Genomic DNA, 18,107 nt, shown 5'->3' with positions numbered 1-18,107 from the left:
TAAAACCTCATTGCACAATAAAAAAAAAAAATGCTTTAAGTTCTTAGACTTTGGATCTATTTTGTGATATATTTAAAGAGGTTATAAAAGTCCTGGTGATTCTCTCTGTGAACCAACAGCCTAACACAGGAGTGGAGCTAGTGAAGCAGAGAAAAAGCCCAGAGAAGTCAAATCTCGGCAACAATCCCTCAGTTAACACATAAAGAAAATAACCTAATTACTGGAAAGCAGGAAAAAGAAAATAAAAAGTGTGGAAGAGTAGAGAAGCATTAAATGTGAACACACAAATTTGTCTTTGCTATGGAACAAGAAATCAGCCTAGATCCTGAGGGTAGCCATTAAATGCAGAGACTGGATGTGCATACATGTGTGGATGAATGAGAAGCCAAGAAACAGGAAAAAGACTAATTTGAATTACCAGAAAAGCAAGAGAAACAACACAGAGCTAGTGGTAGAAAGGCTTGCAGCTACGGGCTGCATGGCACTGTACTCTCCTTACCAATTAGACCCAGTCAGACCCCACTGAGTGATTAAATGAGCAGAAGAATCAGCCTCAGTGCAGGGTCAGGCTGGACTCAAACACACATGAAAATCGGACACAGACCGACACCGGGTGTGACCTGAGGCTCTCGCACAGTTTCATAGATAGACGTACAGAAACAGAAAACAGTGTGTGGGATTCCTTTTCCATTAAATACAGGTGCCAATCGCATTATCTATGGAAATACATCGCAAAAGGAATGTAATATAATTTTGTAACACTCAACATCAAAGGAATCAAGAGAACTTGAGAAAGACTCAGAGACTGAAAGAGGAAAAGTAGAGGGGAGGGCTCACAGAACAATAGCACTAAAGCTGCCACACTGTGGATTTACTACCTGTGTTATTTTTCCAATTACATCCATTGTGATATAAAATTTCAGAAAAAGGGCTGCTGTCTGAGACTAAGCCGACTATTTCCTTAGCTTATTCAGGACTGACACGGAGGCGGGGGGATCAAGGAGAAATAACAAGTCAAAGAGCCTAATTGTCCTTAGACAAAACTCGCAAGTGTATGAACAAAGAGAAGTGCTTCCCAGTCAGGACGTAGGGAAATTCTCCAAAGTGAGAAGTCCAGTCCCAGCCAACCTAAGTGAACGCATCTGTCGGTGCCTCCGCTGTCTGGGGTAAAAGCGACTGAGTCGGAATCCGAAACAAGACAGACAGCAGCCGGCGAGCAGGGGAAGGAACTCTTGTCTGAGATCTCCCGGGCAGTCACCAGCCAACACGTTTGCTTTGTAATCTATGAATGTTAAATTTGGAAAGGTTGCAGAGCAGAAAAGCAGGGGGAGGGGAAGCCCTCCGTGCTTAGGCGCGAAGGGAAATACCGGTTGACTAGTGAGACGAGTGGAGAAACATATAAAACCCTTCTGGAGGCAAACAGACCTTTCAGCCCGGGGACATGCTAAATGAACCTTTTCAGCGAGAGGCAGTGAGGCGCAGGGCGCGGGCGACAGCGACAGCGCGGGCGAGCGGGGAGGGGCGAGGGACCGCTCCGCGAAGGACACAGCCAGTCAGAGGAGCTGGGCGCGGGGCGCGCGGACGCATTGGAGGAAAACACTCGAGCCCCAAACGTACCAGCCTGAGGAGGCGCCGCACCTACTTCCCAATATAACCAACTACGGAGTGGGGGCGCGTAACTGCGAGAAGGCAGCAGCCAAAGTGCCGTTAAAGCTCGGGGCGGAAAGGATGAGTTACCTGGGTCCCCTCTTCAGGGAGAAGCAGGGCCAGCTGGAGGATTCCCTCTGAATGATTAAAAACTCCGCAATTCTGTTCTGCCACAGGCTGAGTAGGACTCAAGGAACTGCTCTATTTGAACTGTGCTGACGGGCAGGAGGATGGGAGACAGGAATTGAGAGTCACAGAGGAAGGACAGGGGAGTCTGGCATCTCATTGGTAAGTGGCTTGCATTCCTTTGCCAGTGACTGCTTTCTGTGATTGTGCACTTTATCTCCCAGGCACTTACAATTTTTGACACACTCGCTTCTGCAAAGCCATCTTTTCTTGCCATGTTGCCAGAATTTAAAAACTGTAACGTAAAGCTTTTTTTTTTTTTTTTTAACATGCATTTTTTTTTTTCCTCTGCTGGGATTTTATGTCAGAAAAGTTGAAGCAAGAGTAAATATACCTTATTTGTTTATCTTATAATGTCATCCAAAATAAGAGTAAACAATCCCTACAAGTAAACAGCAAGGTGATAAATGCCAGGTGAGGGTAAGAATTTTTCCACAAGAGACTAAACGTTCAGAGAATAGGATGTGGTTCACAGATACTGAACGTATGCCTTATGATTGAGCAATGTATTTGTGAGAAAAGAGCCCAATAACTGGGCATCTGGCAGTGCAATAACTTGTTAAAATTCAGGAGGGATGCTCTATAAGTGGAGTTTTATAAAGTTCAGAGACCAAGGAAAAACAGGATCTTGGGTTATGCTGTGGTGTTTTCTAAATGTTGTGTAGGAATGTGACAGATATTTTTAAAGCATATAAAAATATGTTCAAACATCCTTATTGAGCTTTTTATTGAAATGTGGAAGAGAATATGAATTTGCATAAATATGAACATGGTGACAATAAGCTGAGAATTACTCTGACAATCTCAAAATGTTTTAATTGTTTCATTTTATTGGAAAAACAAGGATTCACTATTTTTGAATTATTATTTTAAACTTTTATAACCTCTTTGGCATGAAAAATACAATACATTGTGGTAATTTAAATGCAGATTTGGAAGGAAAAACTTTTAAACTGTTGTATGTGAAATGCCTTATCTATATTCAATCCATCTGTATTTTTTTTCTAATTGAAAAGATAAAATAAAATAATTTAGAGATACCATACTTCCACCTTGATTCTTAATTTTAACTGTGGAGAAAAGGATGAAAGAAGTAGATGTTCATTAGGATACTAGCATTAAAAAAAAACACAAATAAATAGTAGGTCAAATTTAAAAATTAATGTAGGTGTAATTGATTACTATTGAACCGTAACAGAGCTACGGTCTGTTTGATTAATGTTGTGACCCTAAACATAAAAGAATTAGTAATGACTAGGTCATTATTTTTTTTTCAAAGGGCCTGTAGTCAATTTTAAGCAACTTACGAATATTTCTTTGCATATTTTCCTACTTCTTACTCAAATTATTATAAGTTCTATATGGACTAGTATATTGAGTATCAAACTTGACAGGTTATGTTTCCTCTGACTCAACTGGAAAAAAACTCCAAAACAATATGACTATGTAAGAATATGTGACATAAAGCAAATGATTAAAAATAGATATTACATACCAAGATCAGCTGAGTCTAGGGAGGGAAACAAAGCACAAAATGCAAAGTTAAAAGTTAAATAAAGGAAATGTGACATAAAAAGTGAAGCAGAATTTGAAAAAAATAACAAGTGGAGTGTGGTGAGATGATATTAAAGCATATGTGAAATATGCAAATATTTTAAAATTGGTGAAATGTTTATTACAATATAAGTATCATGTTTTTTTCCAGGGGTTAGTGGAGACTTTAAATTGTTCTAAAGTTTAAAACTTCTGAAAACTAAGAACTGAGAAAAAGTGCTAATTTTAATTTTTTCTTTGAATGCATACACAGTTGAATAGAAAGTTAGAATTCTCAAAGTTAGAGAAAAGAATATTTACCCCAATAGATTAACTGAATGTCAGACTTTGTCTATAAATTGTGAAGCACATAGTACATTTGGAAATAGATCTGGGAAAGTACAGTTGTGGAATTTTTTAAATGGATCGCTGAAATACCTTAATGTTTCCCTACCAAAGCAACCCTTCATCTATGAGGTGGTCTGAAATCTTTATTAGGTTAGGAAGATTAACTAAAATCAAATCATGAACATACACATAGGCTATGTTTATTAAATAAAATGATTAAAACTTAGTTGCTTGTACATATTTACTTCAATTTTATGGGCCCAATTAAGTAAAACTCTTTATTAAAATGGCTAATATCTATTCCTTTAAATGCATTTTTTATTTAACAGTTAAGAAAATCTTTACCTCCTTTAAGTTAGAGTGTGTTTTACTCTCAAAACTGATTCAGTGATAAGGACCAGAGGGTGTCAGTAAAGGGTAGAGGGCATTCCAGAAGAAGAAAGTAAGGGGATGCTATGCTGGCCAAGTCATTTTGGAGTTTGTCTTACTTCTAGAGAAAACAAAAGATATATTTTTGTGAATTAAAAAAAAAAAAAAGGAAAGAAAGAAATTCGCCTATATGGCTGTAATAGTGTAAAGATAATTTGACACTTAAGTTTCATTGACTAAAACAAATTTTATAGCAGCACTTAGTAATCCCCATTCATCAAAAATTAATTCAGGATTTTATGAGGCCAAGATGTTTAAAATGTGATTTGCTGAATCCATCCTGCCACACATATTTTGATTAACTATGTAGTCTTTGAATTGTCTGTTTTTTAAAATATATATTTTCTTAAAATTTTACTATGAGATTGGAAATTTGTCTTAATTTCAACAGGTCCATAGATTTATATAATTTGGTGTCTTAAAATTCTGACTTCAAGATCTCAGATTTATTTATCCCTTTTTTATTACTGAAGATACGAACATAAAATAAAAGAGGTGTGTATTTCTGACAAGATATTTTTTAGATTAGTGTTATAAGGCTGTGTTAATATGTCACATGAACTTCTTAGCACTTTATAGCAGGAAAGAGGCTGGTCGGAAGCTCAAAGCAGTAGAATCTTTGCAGAGACCTATTTTCTGAGCATTTGTAATCAATATTCTGCATTAGAGATTGGTGCATTTTAAAAAGTAATGAAGTATATAAAACTACTTAACATAATATTAAGGATTAAAAACTATTATGAACTATGTTCCATCTCCCTACCTATGTTATGCCCAATTAATTTCTCCTTTTTATGATTTTTTTGATGTTCAGATGTATAATGTTAGAAGAGTTCTGATGAACAGAATAGTATCAGTTGATATTTTTCCCAGACACTTGAACAGTTTATTAGTTATTTATTTTCAGTAAGAATGAATAAAACAAATGTCGTAGTGTTCCATTGATAGAGTGGACATGAGAGAAAATTTTAAACTGCTTTATTGTATATATTTACTTTCTAGGAAGATGGTTTTACAATTAAATTCTTTCATCAAAGTTATTTGGCAGTATTAAATTATAATCCCATGAATTTGGAAAAAGGTCATGTATTTAATTTAATTTATGTTTTATCTATTTTAAATATATGTATAAGCCAAATGTAGAGCATTTTCATATAGATAAATACCTTAAATTAAAACACAGGTCTTTAATTTCACATTCCATAGTATTAGTTATTGTATTTTTGACATTATAGCCTTCTTAAACATCAGCTCATAAGACTTAAAATTATGGAAGCTCTTTTTTTAGTTTTCCAAGGAAATTGGAAGTCCAGCAATAGGCCGTAAAGTAATCCTGGAAAATCAATCAAAGTTATGTCTTTTTATGGACTTCCAAAAATCAGTAAATACACCATTTCTTAATCAAATCTAAAATTGTGTGAGAATTATCATTTTCGAGAAATTTTAGAAAGTATGGTTGTTCTTTTCCCAGGCGTTTCTTAAGATGGAATTCCTTGTGATCATTGTCATTTTTAAACAATTCTAAAAATGTTTCATTGGATGCATTTGACAACTCAGGTGTAAAATTGATTTTTTTTCTGGTCTTCTCAGTGATTCCTTAAAAATCCATGATGACCTAAATAACTTGCTTCCTTGTGGATACCACTTTTACTTATTTTTAGCAAGTGGATTTCTCTTAAATGATCCAGCAGGACTTGCACATTTTCTCTTATATCTATCATGGTTCCAAATATTTCCTATATTTATATAGATGAAAAAAAGTTGAGATCCTGATAGAAAATAAGTTATTAATATAGTTGTATGAGCTTTCCTGCAAGTATACCTTTATAGTTTGTGACTCTAAAATATGGACATGCTTAAGGGTTGAAGTTACTAATCCGAACTTTATCCAAAATTTAAGCAATTGTATATCTGGGCAAGGAGGCAAATGAAAGTATTTTATTTATGAGTGATCAAAAACTCTCTTTTGTGACCATCAACAGGAAAAGTATAACTATCTGCATAAACATTTTATGGGGCTGGGTAGGAATCTGCTCCTTATCATTCTTATAGCTGTTAAATGCTCAAGAAGATGATTTCATCTTCCTCTGTGATCCAGTAGTAACTATAGCATAGGGAGCTAAGGAAGAGAAATTATGTTGATCACTTAGGTGATGAAAGGTGTATTAAAATTCTCTTCTTATCATAATGTTGGCAGAAACATTCATTATGAACCTAAAAAGTTAAGGGGTTCTTACAAAAAAGATACTATAACAGGGTAATTACAGTTTTAATGTGTTTGGAGCTATAAACATATTTTTAAGTGTATTTTCAGAAAGATTTCACTAGTTTCAGGAGTTTGTATTTATGAGAAAACTGGTAGAGAAATGGTGTATTTATTGGGTCAAAAATGGTAAGTATATAAAATTTCATCTTTCCTCAAATATTTAATTTCTTATTTAAAAGTAATAATGACATTTTCTGAAGCTAAGCCAAATATAATATAAACCAAATATAAATATTATTTTAATTCTCTTAGGTTCTCCCATTTCAACTTTATATAAGAATTCACTTTTCAATTATATTTGCTGAGATACTGTTGTATTTTATAGTCTCAGAACTGACAGCATTAGATGAAATCTTGGTGATTAAGATGAATACTAATTGGAAGGCACAGGTGAGTGACAGTAGGAATTTAAAGAAGACTCCTTGTTTTCTAGAAATAAGTTTTTATTTAATTGGTATTTCATGATCATTAAAATGAAATTGTTTCCTGTGCACCTAAACAAATTCAAGGGCCCTCAAATAGTTCTGAAATTATTAGAAAAGCTCTCATATTCAATCTTGTTAGATTTTGTGTTTTGCCTTCTTGTGTTATTTTGAAGCTTTCCTCTTCATATTCTTTACTAAAAGATATAGATTAATCTCATCTCTTGTATTCAAAAATTAATAAAACAATTTTTTAGTAATCATTAATTTTTTCTAATTTTGAGTATATTTTGTGATAGGAACCTCATAAGTCATACCATTTGTAATAGAATTGAAGCTTTAAACTTCATAATTCAATTTTATACTCTTCCTTATTCAATGCTGGTATTCTAATGGCAATATGTGAGCTAGTGAATTAGTTTCTAATGCTAAAATAACCATCTCATTAAAAATAACCACAGATCTCATGAGTCATTGATGGTATAAATTATCAGGACACCTAGAAAAAGTGACAGAATAATATGATTTAGTGTTGGAAGGAGCCGTACAGAGTTCATATTTTTACACATATTATCACAAAGAGTAATAAACAGAGATATAAAGAGGTGAAGTGACCTGTTCAACATTACTTTTAATGCAAAAGATAGAATTAGGACCCTCTACTTTTAAATTTCTGGGTCAGAGCTTTTTATAGTTTATACTTTTTTTTTTTGCTATGAAAATCTTAACTATTTTTATATCTATTAAATCAAGATTAGGACATCATATATATAATTTCCTTGTTGTTATTGATGACCTGTAAAACATTGTCTTTTAAGATTAGAAAATTTAAAATTGAAGTATGTTAACTTACAGGAAACAGTTATACCCATATTCTCTTAACCAAGAACTGAATATCTAGAAAACATAATTGCTAGATATAAACTTTTTCATGATGAACGTAGGGTGCACGCAACAGTTAGATAGGAGATTTTCGACAGTTTTTATTAAGAAACCCAAGAACTCAAGTAAGAAAAGAAATGTAAATAATTTTTTCCACTACATATCTATAAAGGACTGTCCATGTTGTTGTTGTTGTTGGTGGTGGTGGTGGTGGTGGTGGTGGTGGTGGTGGTGAACACTTTTTTCTCCTGAATTGGCAGGTTTTTTTTGGGTTTTTTGTTTGTTTTTGTTTTTTCCAGTAATACATGTTTAATGGGACACTAAAATGAAATAGAAAGTCAATGAGAAATGTGAGTGAGAAAATATTCCTATGTGTTGGCAAATTTGGATAAAATTTAAATCTTGGGCTTCCTTAAGATGGTAATGATTTGGGAGAATTTAATAAAATGCGAAACAGAAAACGAGTTTCTAGAAATAGGCACTATTCTTCTGAGTTTTAGAATTCAAATATCAACTTGTATAAAATCTCTAGTTTTACTGTTGTAATACTAAAGGAAGTGAATACAGAACAAATTTGAGTCTGTAATAATATTTAGTTTATCATTGTGTCTGAACCATAGTTCATCTGTTGCTTAATTTTAATAATATGATGTAATTATTTAAAGAATTAAGTCTGGGAAGAAAATTAGTTACCGCTCTTAATATGTATTGTAAGTTAAAAGCTTTAAGTTGTCTGTCTACCAAAATATTCTATTTTTGAATGAAACACAATGCTGTCCTCATTGTGGGAAGCAATACTGAGATATATAGACCATGAGCTAAAAAATTTCTCTAGTAGAACTGAACATAAACTATAAAATGAACATAGTGCAATTCAAGTTATACATTGCTGGGTTTCTGATCAACATTATCTCTCAAACCTTTGATTGTTACATATGACAAGAGAATTTTTGTGTGTGTCCATACGGGCTGACTTCATATTTTAAGACTCTTGTTTCCTTCGAATACTGAATATTTAACAGTGACAAGTATAGTAAAGATGAAGTAAAAGACTGTGGCTAAAATGATTAATGTCTAATCTGAATTTCTTTTTTACCCTATGCATATAGCCAGAATTTGCAAATAACTAGTAGAAAATATAAAATATATTCTCTAAGTCCAATGAATAAGTGGTCCTTAATATTCTTTGAAGTTTTATTTTCTTTGGCTATTTACTTACCCTCACCTTACTTTGACTTCTTCAGTATTATTTTCAAAAAACGATAACCTTAGTAAGAAAGAGTGGTTACTTAAGATATAAGTTAAATGATCCAGAATTGATTTTATGAAAGTTTACCATATTAACTGTGTTTAAAAAGTTATGACTGTATTTGTTTGTTTCTCATTTTTTAAGGTGGTCTTTTTAGTATATACCCCAATAAGTTGCATTAATAAAAAGTCATTTCTTCACATTTAAAGCAATTTCTACATTATTTCATGCACTCAAATGGTCTAGTGTGTGCAGTTGTAGTTAAGTAAGAATATGAAGGGGAATAAATAGTTTATGAGCTGGTGGAGGAAATAAGCACATAGGGTAAATGTAATTCAACGTGAAATGTGCAGTGATAAGAGTTATATACAGCTGAGGTGCAAATGTTCAAAATGTTCTCCTTTGGAGACTGCTGTTAGTTTTTTCCTACTGAGTCTTTCCAGCTTGGAGTACTTCATGCTAGCCTTGGTTCTCTAATTGCTGCATTTACTTCTTACTGCCTAAGTTATTTTGAAGTAACTTTGATTCCAAAACTCACCTAACCACTTTAAATGAATGCTGTGTTTTTCTACATCTCATTACAGTGCTAACTTTAGTATCTTGGAACGATCTAGTCTCTGATGATACAGTTGAATCTGAGATAAAATGAAGGTGGTTTGCTTCAATGCTGTGAAAAGATACCTTTCTTATATGTGATTATAAATTAGCTTGATTCCTTTCAGTTATTAAGTATAGAATATTATTGGTGCCGTAAAGCTTATTTTATGGGGTTGGGTTAATGGCAAAGCTAATGCAGCTTTAGTTACACAGCCCCTTCCAGATAGTAATAGTAATAAACGTAGGACCAGAGCAGTAGTAAATACGTTTTTAAACATTATTTTGATCATTATAATAAAATACCTAATATAGGGAGGGCAGTATGGATTAGAGGATTTGGCGTTTGAATTTTAGGGTTCAGTCGTGGGTCCACAACTTGTTAGCTGTTTAATCTTAGAAGAGTTACTTAACCTTTCTTTACATGCAAAATTAGGATAATCAGTGTCATGCAGTTGTGATAATATTAATATATAAGAAAAACAATCTACTTTTCAATGACAAAAATGACAGTGTTAGAAACTACTACAACGTAAGTCTGGGAAGAAAATTTGTTTTCACTCCAATATGTATTGTAAGATACAAGCTTTAAGTTATCTGTCTACCAAAATATTCTATTTTTATATGAGGCACAATGCTGTCCTGATTGTGGAAAGCAACACTGAGATGTATAGACCATGGGCAGTTAAAGATTATTTTGTGTATCTTCTCTTTTATTAAAGTAATTTACTTAGAAGGGCATTTCTTACAAAGTTAGTGTACATAGTACCACTTACTTTTGGCAATCCAAAGGAAGTGAAAGGTTTGATCTCCAACAACGGAGAGGTGGAAAATTGTCAGTCCAGAACAACTTGATAAGAAACTTAAGAAAATGTACTAGTAACCCTAATTATTGATATGGTCACACATTCTGAAGACATCGGAGGAACAGAAATAGTCACTGTAGGGATGGATTAAACTGATTCCCCCGGACAAAATGAGAAGTACTAACACTTGAAGGAAGTTTCAATTATGTATTGGCAAAGACCCTTTCAGTTGGTGGGAAGAGAAGCAGAAGCAAGATAGATGTGTAGAAGGAAGTAGGAAAATTAATTAATGTAAAGAAAAACTTTCTAACGCAAAGAGAGAAGTTAAAATATATCAAATGAGATGTAAAGGATTCTGAGAGACACATAAAGAATTGGGATTCTCTTCAAAACCAAGATGATAATCAGTTCATTTCAAGATTAGATAGCATTTAAGATGGGGGCCAGCCCCAGTTTTGCCCCTAACTGTGAATTGAGAAAGTCAATTCCTCAGCTAATTAATCTCTCAAGCAAGAGAGTTAAAATCAATAAACATAAAGGATTTTTGGGAGGGGGGCTGTTAATCCACTGTAATTCAATGATCGTGTGTGTTATGAGATTTTGATAAATGGAAAAATTGAAAGAAACAGAATTGTTGGTGTTGACAGCTAAGTCTAGGACAGATTCCACCGAACAGAGAAAATGAGACAAGAGATCCCATTCATAGCATCTGGGGAGGCTGTGGAAAGAGCATGGACTTGTTACTACTACCCTGTGTTTCCCTGAGCAATCCAAAAACCCTTCCAAGCTTCCGTTTCTTTCCTTGTAAAATAATGATATTAAGTACTATTTTACATTTTTTTTGTAAGAAGGAAATAAAACTATGTAGATTTAGGAGTCAAAATAATTTCCTACATATCTTTAGGTACGATTGCTTACATATTTTTAATGCTTAGGTTCAAGAAATATCCGAAGAGAGAAGTCATTTGAATTTTGTATAAATACACATAGGTACAATCAGTTTTCCAAATATAAGGAAAATCACTTATTTTATTGGCACAAACTTATAAATTTGATGATAATGAGATGTTTTCTTGTCTTTTCATGGTCTTATTTTACTTGCACATATTTAAAGAGATTTCCTGTTTTGGGCCTTTTTATTATATTGTGTTTTTGCTTTGTCTGACAAAGGAAGTCTTTAATGTCCTTGTACAGAATTATTTAGAGCATTGATTATATTTTGGTAGAAGAGATGTTCAGCTATTCTTTTTGAATACCATGTGATTGCAAAATGGTATAGATATATTCATTTGAAAATAATAAGTTCCTCTGATTTTCTTCTTTCACATTTATCGTATGTCTTGTTACTTAAAAAATAATTTTATGAAAGTGGCTCATGCTGCAAATATTATGTCTAACACAAACTCATCAAAACAAATAGAAACTGCAATCTTTTAAACTGTGAATTGTCAATGGATTTTACAGGAAACATAAAAAGATTTCATTTCAGTTTTCAAACATTTTACAGACTTTTTTCCTACAAGTGATACTTAGATATATTATAATATTTTGGCTTGTCTAGTGTGACAGTAAAAGTTATTAAGTAAACACATCTTATGATTAATATGGTGAATTATGTGCCCCTTTAAATATACATATATATGCTTTGTATATGCAGAGCCAGTGAAAATCTTCCTCAAATATTTACTGATTATTTTACTATTGCAGAAAACTTAATACAGTAAAAAAATCAGAAGAAATAAATCTCACAAAAAAATAGTCTCTTTCCAAAAAAAATGTGATAAGACTATACTGGTTATTGAGGAAAAAAGGAAGGTGGAGAAAGCCACAAAGCTGACAGGAGAGGGAGCTGATAGAAAGGAATTTTACACTGTGATTAAATAAGTATTCATATCATGAGATACTTAAAAAAAAAAAAAATGACCAGAGTTGCTATTTCACCTGAAGCAAAGGTGTCTTTTTATCTTTTCTGCATGTATTTGTCTTATAAGATAATAGGCTTTAGATATAAATACATGGTTGATTTTGCCAGATTAAATACTGAAATGCCATTTATTCAAAAATATATAGTTGCTTTGATAAATATTAATTTAGAAGAAAGAAATGACAGTGTTCTCATTCTCATTGCTTCTCTTCTTTAGGTATTCTGCATGATCAAATGTCTCCTACATATGAGAACTTCAATAGATGTTTTAATGTTAAGACAGCTATCTTAATTTATTTTCAAATTAACTACCTTTTCTAAATGTAATCTCTATTTGGTTGTTTGTCTTTAGTTAATGTTTAGGCAAGTGGTCTGAGTCCAATTTCTTTTTTATATGAAGCAATAACTCTATTATTAGTTTCTTTTAGCCTTTTATTTCAAACACATTAGGGTAATTCAAGTTTTCTCATGAGGGAAAATAAAACTCAAATAACAAATAAATATATCTTTTTGTCTAGCTTTTTTCACCTAGGTAAAAATAATACATTGTTTTAAGGAGTAATTTAAAGAGGCATTGTTTCGTAGAAGAATTACTTTCCAATAACAAAAGATAATTATAACTTTTTTTCCAACCATTCATTGATAAAGAATGGAATGCTAAGAATGACTTTTAATAGAATTCTGAGATATTTTTGTGAGATTACAAATGATCTGCTCTGTTGGTATTTTGTCAGCCTGATAACCACATGACAAAGCAGCTAGCACAAGTCAGAATCTTGATCAAATACTGTTGTCATCATCTGTTTTTTTATCCTAACATTGAATTGACAATGAGCAGTATAAAAATCATATAATAAAAGCTGAATCTCTGCCCTAAAATTTCTTCTAGCTCTACCCTTCAGAAGTAGCCATTATCAACAGGCTTTTGTACATGCATCCTTCAGAAAATGTATCTTTATTTTGTTTTTCTTAAAATAATTTTGGGTGCTTACATAACAATTCAAAAAGGTATATAATTTTTTAACACTATAGACTATTTCATGATAAAGATATAGCATAATTTATATAAATAATTCTCTTAAAATTGTTTATCAGTTAATTTTTATATGCAAAGAAAAATAAGTATGAAATAAAAATTCTTACATATGCATTTTTATTTAAGTGTAAATAGATCTAGAAGTAAAATTGCCAGGTCATTGAGAATGTGCATTGAAAATTTTGGTTTTACTGCCAAATTGCTCTCCACAGGGATGGTTCTAGTTAGCACTCCCACCAACAGTGTTTTTAGAATGTCTATCTCTCCATATTTTGAACATTCTCATATGTTTATAAAATATTTCTTTTTTTAATATTTTTATTTATTTGAGAGAGAGCGAGCAAGTGAGAGAGCAAGCACTAGGTGGGGGATGGCAGAGGGAGAGGGAGAAGCAGACTCCCTGTAGCAGAGAGCCCAACATGGGACTCGTTCCCAGGACCACAGGATCATGACCTGAGCCGAAAGCAGACGCTTCACCAACTGAGCCACCCAGGCGCCCCTGTTTATAAAATATTTCTTAACCTTATATTACTACCTATCCCCAACTTAACTCCATTGAGTTGATTTTTTTCTTCCCTTTACATACTAACTGAAACCTAGGAACAAATGGCAACAAGAAGTCAATTAAAAATGCTTTGAGTCATTGCTCAATTTTCTAGGAAATAAAATGCACATTATGAAAAGTGAGAGATATTTGTATAAATAACATCGTTTTCTTTCCCTTTCACTACATGCAAAAGATCAAGTGGGGGTATGAAAAAGAGAAGACTCTACTTGGGTAGAGCAGAAAAGGTTTCAAGCAAAGAAAAAATTCTGGATAAATGAACCTTCTCACATTCAAACCAGCCTTCTAAATCTTACTCAGCCCTGGTTCAGGGCATCTCTCACTAGAATAACATCTCCAAATTGTGTTTTTTTTTTTTTTTTAATTATTTTACAGCTAATTATAAGATGATGTAATATGAAAAGGAAAATTTTCTAATGAATGGTGATGTACCATATATTATGATTGAATTTCACCATTGAATCAAATCACAGGTAGCATTAAGTAAAATGATACATCTATAACTAAAATAAATTATAAACTTAATTCTTAGTTTTAGCTATCATATAAAATTCTATTTCAATTCAACAAATTAATAACTAGCTAAAATGTCATAGATTTCTAACCAGATACCAAAGTTGGTATAAGAATAAATAATTAGGGGCACCTGGGTGGCTCAGTCGGTTAAGTATCTGCCTTTGGCTCAGGTCGTGATCCCAGGATCCTGGGATCAAGCCCTGCATCGGGCTCCTGGCTAGGCGGGGAGCCTGCTTCTCTCTCTCACGCCCACTGCTTGTGCTCTCTCTCTCTCTCTTTCTCTGTCAATTAATAAATAAAATCTTAAAAACAGAAGAATAAATAATTAATTGAAAGCTGAAAAGACATTTCCTGTATCTTTTCAATGTATTTTTTTAAAACTTTCTTAAATAATTCTTTTGGGGTCTAGCTTAAATAAAGCAAAATGTGGAATTTAAGAAACAAAACAAATGAACAAAGGCAAAAGTGAGAGAGAGAGATGGGGAGAGAGAGAGAGAGAGAGAGGCAAACCAAGAAACAGACTCTTAAAATATAGAAAACAAACTGATGGTTATGAGAGGGGAAGTGAGTGGGGGGATGAGTAAAGGGTGATGGAGATCAAGAAGTACACTTGTTGTGATCAGCACTGGGTGATGTATGGAAGTGTTAAATCACCATATTGTACACCTGAAACTAATATTATACTGTATGCTAACTAACTGGAAATTAAATAAAAACTTAAAAAATAAAAAAAAAATAAAGTATAATTATCATGCTTTTAAAAATAATAGTTTAAAAAATAATGTGTTTTCCCATTCTGGTGTATATTTTGGTAACAAAATTAAAAATTGAGTTCATAAACTCAATGTCAGAAGGTCATTAAAATACTAGCAATAGAAAAGAGTAGTAAATATATTTTAGGAGAATAAAAGAAAAGAAGGAAAATCCTAAAGAGTTCAAACCCAAAAAGCTAAAGGCATTTACAAGCTTTTCAGATCATTAACTACATTTAAGTGGAGGTATGCTATTATCTCCTTTATTCCTTGTGCTTCTTTCTTCTTTATCTTAAGATAACATTCTTTGGACCAGTTTCTTCCAAACAAGAGGTCTGTGTCACCATCAGGAAATGCTATTGAACTGCATAAAGGCTTCACATTCTAATTTTTTTTTTTTAAAGATTTTATTTATTTATTTGACAGACAGAGAGACAGTGAGAGAGGGAACACAAGCAGGGGGAGTGGGAGAGGGAGAAGCAGGCTCCCTGTGGGGCAGGGAGCCCGATGCGGGGCTTGATCCCAGGACCCTGGGATCATGACCTGAGCCGAAGGCAGACGCTTAACGACTGAGCCACCCAGGTGCCCCTCACATTCTAATTTTTTCCCATCACATCTAAACTCAGAAAAGTCAAGCTGCTGTTCATCATATTTTTTCTGCCTCAAAAGAAAATACTAAAAGTAAAAATCAAATGGAAGACCAAGAATTCTTTTTGAAATTAGGGAAAAAGAGAATTCCCAGCTGTCAAACACAAAAACACTAACTAGAATCATAAAAATTCCAGGGCATACAATTAAAATTATCTTCTCATCTCTGAGATTTTACAGAATGGTGAGCAGTTGAGCAATAAGAGAAAGGATGAGTTAATGTGCACACTTGCTGCAGAGTACTGAATCCAAAAGCAGAAACGAAACCAACTGATAAATGAGCTTCTGTAGTCCTTGTGGTAAGAAATAGAGGGCCTGGAGAACTCAGTAGTACTCTACCAAATATTTAAAAGGCGTGTTTCATGGCATCCCTAAACTTCTATGAAAAAAAGTCAGAGATTTCTATATTAAAAAAATGTAGCGTCTCAGAGTATCAAGAAAAAAAAAACTCAAGTAAATTTAATGTACCCATTATAATTTGTTCAGCAATTTGAGGCAAGGCATTTTTTAGAATGGCACTGGGATGGGGTATTCATCCTGCATTTAGTTTCATAGTTTCAAAAGGCATAAAACCAATTTGATAAGAAAAATTAGCCCACAGGTATTTGCTCAGTAGCAGAAGGATGGGAATTTGGAAACTTTGGGCTACCATTACCAAGGCACAATTTAGGGAAAATTACTGAAGAAAAAGGTGAAAGATTATTAAGTATGACACAAATATATGTAAATTTTGAGAGAAAATAAGATGTAATTTGAGAACTAGAACCAAAATCATTTTTTTTTAAAGATTTTATTTATTTATTTGACAGAGAGAGAGCACAAGCAGGGCAGGGGAAGTAGGGGCAGAGGAAGAAGCAGGCTCCCCGCTGAGCAGGGAGTCCAACGCGGGACTCCATCCCGGGACCCTGAGATCATGACTTGAGCCGAAGGCAGACACTTAACCAACTAAGCAACCAGCTTGCCCCAACCATTTTGTTTCTATATTTATATATATATATATTTTAAATTCCAAGTACTATGAAAACTCTCAAAAACTGAAATCATAAGAAATTATTAGACTTAAAAAACACCCTTATAGCAAAGGTTTATCATGAAAATAATTATATACCTTATATTAGATATAAAATAAATATTGTACCAGCCTGATTAATTAGCATAATCCTGATATTAGAAAATATTTGGTGTCATTATTCTAGGCTTTATATTTAGCAATTAACTGCACTTCTTTTTTTTTTTAAGATTTTATTTATTTATTTGAGAGGGAGAGTGAGCAAGAGAGAGAGCACACAAGCTGGGGGAGGGGCGGAGGGAGAGGGAGAAGCAGACTCCCCGCTGAGCAGGGAACCCAATGCGGGGCTCCATCCCAAGATCCTGAGACCTGAGCCAAAGGCAGACGCTTAACTGACTGAGCCACCCAGGCACCCTACAATATCCATTATTTAAATGGTTTTGCTGATCGATATATAGAGATATTGTATATGCATTCAACTGCCTTTTATGGTAAAAAAAGAGCTATCACAAATCTGAAATATTTAGTATTAACATTTCTTTAGTCACAATTTGAGAGCTTACTCTAAATTAAAAAAGTAAAACTGTTGGGACACCTGGGTGGCTCAGTCGTTAGGCGTCTGCCTTCTGCTCAGGTTGTGATCCTAGGGTCCTGGGATCGAGCCCCACATCGGGCTACCTGCTCAGCGGGAAGCCTGCTTCTCCCTCTCCCACTCCCCCTGCTTGTGTTCCCTCTCTTGCTGTGTCTCTCTCTGTCAAATAAATAAATAAAATCTTTAAAAATAAAAATAAAAAAGTAAAACTGCAAAATGTAATTAATGCCCTTCCAGATAATATAATAATAATAAGCAATTTAGGAGAAACTGAACCAAATCTAAAAAGAGAGAGAAATGTAACTTTGTTTTAACTTAAATTAGTTTTCTCAAATTTAAAACTCTCTTTCTCATTTCTTGTTTATTCAGAACTTAATAAGACATGAGCCCTCCTAGGCCTTGAATTTTCAGAACAACACCTTATATTTCATGGAGTACTAACTCTATCATATTAGAATAATTAGAAAGTATACTATCTAAAGATCAGGTGTGATGTATTTAACTAAAGAAGAATAAAAAAAGTATAATGCCTTATAATTAAGGAATGGTCATTTGATGTAAATGAAAAATAATTCAGGGCTCAAGGAGATACCTCTATAGAAGAAAGGAAAGTGTCTGGCTAAAATGGTGTGGGGCCTGACACCAAAGGGAGTTTTAGATCTTGAGAAATTTAAATGTAAATGAAAACAGCCTACAGGGAGAT

General features: G+C 33.4%; 1 protein-coding gene across 6 annotated transcripts in view; it reads left to right on the top strand.

The window, feature by feature from the left end:
• The first annotated feature begins 994 nt into the window (after positions 1–994).
• CNTN5 (contactin 5) overlaps positions 995–18,107 on the top strand; it is a 1,357,780-nt gene continuing 1,340,667 nt past the window's right edge. For all 6 annotated transcript variants that reach the window (XM_032426178.1, XM_032426172.1, XM_032426174.1 and 3 more), the window contains exon 1: positions 995–1,935. The gene's annotated coding sequence lies outside the window, so the exon portion shown is untranslated. The remainder of the gene's footprint in view (positions 1,936–18,107) is intronic.

The sequence above is a fragment of the Phoca vitulina genome, unplaced genomic scaffold, assembly GCF_004348235.1.
Source record: "Phoca vitulina isolate PV1807 unplaced genomic scaffold, GSC_HSeal_1.0 scaffold34, whole genome shotgun sequence".
Classification (NCBI taxonomy): Eukaryota; Metazoa; Chordata; class Mammalia; order Carnivora; family Phocidae; genus Phoca; species Phoca vitulina.
This window is presented reverse-complemented; position numbering and strand designations above follow the sequence as displayed.